Genomic DNA, 4,606 nt, shown 5'->3' with positions numbered 1-4,606 from the left:
AACAGTAAAATTGAAGTGATATCAGGTGTTCCCCAGGGTAGCGTCCTGGGACCTCTGCTGTTCCTGGTCTATATAAATGACCTGGGTGACAATCTGAGCAGTTCTTTTAGGTTGTTCGCAGATGATGCTGTAATTGACCGTCTAGTAAGGTCATCCGAAGACCAGTATCAGTTGCAAAGCGATTTAGAAAAGATTGCTGTATGGTGTGGCAGGTGGCAGTTGACGCTAAATAACGAAAGTGTGAGGTGATCCACACGAGTTCCAAAAGAAATCCGTTGGAATCCGATTACTCGATAAATAGTAAAATTCTCAAGGCTGTCAATTCAACTAAGTACCTGGGTGTTAAAATTACGAACAACTTCAGTTGGAGAGACCACATAGATAATATTGTGGTGAAGGCGAGCCAAAGGTTGCGTTTCATTTGTAGGACACTTAGAAGATGCAAAAAGTTCACTAAAGAGACAGCTTACACTACACTCGTTCGTCCTCTGTTAGAATATTGCTGCGCGGTGTGGGATCCTTACCAGGTGGGATTGACGGAGGACATCGAAAGGGTGCAAAAAAGTGCAGCTCGTTTTGTATTATCACGTAATAGGGGAGAGAGTGTGGCAGATATGATACGCGAGTTGGGATGGAAGTCATTAAAGCAAACACTTTTTCGTCGCGGCGAGATCTATTTACGAAATTTCAGTCACCAACTTTCTCTTCCGAATGCGAAAATATTTTGTTGAGCCCAACCTACATAGGTAGGAATGATCATCAAAATAAAGAGAAATCAGAGCTCGAACAGAAAGGTTTAGGTGTTCGTTTTTCCCTCGCACTGTTAGGGAGTGGAATGGTAGAGAGATAGTATGATTGTGGTTCGATGAACCCTCTGCCAAGCACTTAAATGTGAATTGCAGAGTAATCATGTAGATGTAGATGTATTGAACTGCTTTCCATGGACCTACATACGGTACCCGTGCAACACAATGCGTTCACAGCTGCATGCTTGCATTCAACATTCTGGCCGTTACATCGACTATTAATGTACCAGCATTTCATATTTGCAACGGCTTATTTCGCTCTTATTTTAATCTATTGTTCCGAGGATTATGGAACTGAATTTGGATTTTATCTGTGCGAAGCATTACGAGAGTTATCGATGTATCTTCATCGATGTTTTAATTAATTGTAATTAAAACATTGTACAGGGTGAAAAGTATTTAAACCGACATACTCTAGGAGGTTGTAGGGGACATCAAAACAAATATTTTCCCCTAAAGTCATTTTTTCCTATGAGGATAATTTAAACCGGTGGAGGTCGTATTACGCTCTTCAGTTGTTAGAGGCCGTATTACGATCTTTAGTTGTTAGAGGGCGTATTACGCTCTTCAGTTGTAGGCAACTGCTGTCCACCAGTGTAGTAGTGCATTGTCTCTGTTTACTAATGTAGCGATATACCTGGAGTGAGTACACTGATATGGTTGGTGCGTACTACGTAGCGCACCATAACTGACGAGCTGCGCAGCGGGTTTATCAGCAACAATATCCTAATCGCAGTATCCCGCATCATACGACCTTTGCTGCTGTATACCAACGTCTGCATGAGACCGGGTCATTTTTGCAGATTACCTGGACAGGGACGCCGTCGCACGGTAAGAACGCTGCAAGTTGAGGAAGCTGTCTTGCATCATGTGGGACGGGATCCTTCAATCAGCACTCCTGCAGTTGCACGTAACATGAGGACGTATCAGACGAATGTAAGAACAGTCCTTCGAGAGCAACTGTTACGTTCATTTCACTTACAGCGTGTCCACAACCTGGAACCAGTTGATTATCCACCCAGAGCACAGTTTTCGCAGTGGTATCTGGAACAGTGTGAAATGCATCCTACATTTCCATCCTCTGTGTTGTTTACCGATGAAGTAACGTTCTGGGGTGATGGAGTCTTCAACATGCACAATTCGCATGTTTGGAGTGAGGATAACCCACATCCAACAGTTACTAGCGCTCATCAAGTGCGGTTCTTCGTTAATGTGTGGGTCGGTGTCGTTGGGGACTGTTTAATTGGGCCGTATCTTCTACCTAGTTGTTGTCTCTTGCTCATAAAAAATGGAAAACTGTTTGTTGGTTTAATTAATTTGCAGCCAGAGAAATCTTCCTCTACCGGTTTAAATACTCCTCATAGGAAAAAAATGACTTTAGGAAAAAATATTTGTTTTGATGTCTCCTACAACCTCCCAGAGTTTGTCGGTTTAAATACTTTTCACCCTGTATATTAAGTAAAACAAGTTATCAAAATCGAGGTATTTTTACCCCGTGCTTCGACTGAATTTGAAATTATATCACACCCGGGAGACGAAGTTGTTAACAAGAATTCGGACGGATCGTTGGAACGGGTGACAAGGAAGGTGGTGTCTTCAACATGAGGCTGCTGTGTGAGGGATGCATAAAAAGAGGACTAGTCACCGAAGGAAACGAGAGCACGTTCTCCAACTACCGCCGTTTATCGCTGCGTGTTGTGAACGAGATGTCAGTCGCGGTGGCCGGGACGTTTTCCCGCTCCTTACGGCCGACACAGTTGGCGCTGCCGTACATTTCCCGAGCCGCCTGCCGTCCATCGTAACGCGGAGGGACGTCGTTTGCATGCGGGAGCAGCTCCTGCGAGTTTCTCCGAATACGGCAGCCGAGCGTCGGCACACGCCCTGCTGTTTGTTAACGGCTTCCACCGGAAAAGTGCCAAGTTAAGCGGAGACTGGTTTGACACCACAGTGCTGCTACTCGAGGTGGCCTTTAAGTTCCGTATTCGTAGGCAGTGCAAAGGCCGAGTCACTAGTTTAGCATCACGACTGTGTCGTCGCCACCGCTAAGGAGGTTGCAGCCACTGCCATGCGCCGAAAAATAATTCACAGCTTCACCGACAAGAGGCCTCAGTTCTCATCGACACCGCTAACTGCACTCCCAGGGAGGAACAGAAACAGCTATACGCACTGTCGTTGGATCTAAGACGCTGTAGTTCTATCGCTATAGCTGCCCTACTGGTTGGCATCTGTACATCCTTTCCTACTAGTCATCGTCCCTTTCTACTCTCGCCAGTCTCTCTCTCGAGTACCACTACTGTTACAGGGAAGGTTAATTCCATATTTCTAGATTTCCTGGCAAGCTTTTGACACCGTTCCTCACAAGCGACTTCTAATCAAGCTGCGGGCCTATGGGGTATCGTCTCAGTTGTGCGACTGGATTCGTGATTTCCTGTCAGGAAGGTCGCAGTTCGTAGTAATAGACGGCAAATCATCGAGTAAAATTGAAGTGATATCAGGTATTCCCCAAGGAAGCATCCTGGGACCTCTGCTGTTCCTGATCTATATAAATGGCCTGGGTGACAATCTGAGCAGTTCTTTTAGGTTGTACGCAGATGATGCTGTAATTTACCGTCTAGTAATGTCATCCGAAGACCAGTATCAGTTGCAAAGCGATTTAGAAAAGATTGCTGTATGGTGTGGCAGGTGGCAGTTGACGCTAAATAACGAAAAGTGTGAGGTGATCCACATGAGTTCCAAAAGAAATCCGTTGGAATTCGATTACTCGATAAATAGTATATTCTCAAGGCTGTCAATTCAACTAAGTACCTGGGTGTTAAAATTACGAACAACTTCAGTTGGAAAGACCACATAGATAATATTGTGGTGAAGGCGAGCCAAAGGTTACGTTTCATTGGCAGGACACTTAGAAGATGCAACAAGTCCACTAAAGAGACAGCTTACACTACACTCGTTCGTCCTCTGTTAGAATATTGCTGCGCGGTGTGGGATCCTTACCAGGTGGGATTGACGGAGGACATCGAAAGGGTGCAAAAAAGGGCAGCTCGTTTTGTATTATCACGTAATAGGGGAGAGAGTGTGGCAGATATGATACGCGAGTTGGGATGGAAGTCATTAAAGCAAAGACGTTTTTCGTCGCAGCGAGATCTATTTACGGAATTTCAGTCACCAACTTTCTCTTCCGAATGCGAAAATGTTTTGTTGAGCCCGACCTACATAGGTAGGAATGATCATCAGAATAAAATAAGAGAAATCAGAGCTTGAACAGAAAGGTTTAGGTGTTCGTTTTTCCCGCACGCTGTTCGGGAGTGGAATGGTAGAGAGATAGTATGATTGTGGTTCGATGAACTCTCTGCCAAGCACTTAAATGTGAATTGCAGAATGATCATGTAGATGTAGATGTACACCATTCCGTCATTTTCACGTCCTCTACACATACTAAAGGACAGCCTAATCCTAGCACCCCACCTTTACCAACAGAAATAGGAGGTCCGCACCTATAGCTCTAACACGTATTACAAGTTTTAGAGCACCATGTGCTCCGCCCCACCTATCGCGTCTGTCCCTCCCTCTACCACTTAACAAATTCCATAATGTTTCCCGTCCAACCCCGCTCTTCTCAAATTCTTATTCTTACAGATCGTATATATCCCATAATCTCGAAGACTAAAACCCTATTGTATTCCCAACCCATTCCAGTCACAGAGTGCCTGACAAGGGATTTCAGATCGATTTCGTATTTCTGGATCTCCGGAAGGCTTTTGACACTGTACCACACAAGCGGCTCGTGGTGAAATTGCGTG

The sequence above is a fragment of the Schistocerca piceifrons genome, chromosome 6 (assembly GCF_021461385.2).
Source record: "Schistocerca piceifrons isolate TAMUIC-IGC-003096 chromosome 6, iqSchPice1.1, whole genome shotgun sequence".
NCBI lineage: Eukaryota > Metazoa > Arthropoda > Insecta > Orthoptera > Acrididae > Schistocerca > Schistocerca piceifrons.
The sequence above is the reverse complement of the archived record's forward strand: the minus strand, read 5'-3'. Positions refer to the sequence as shown.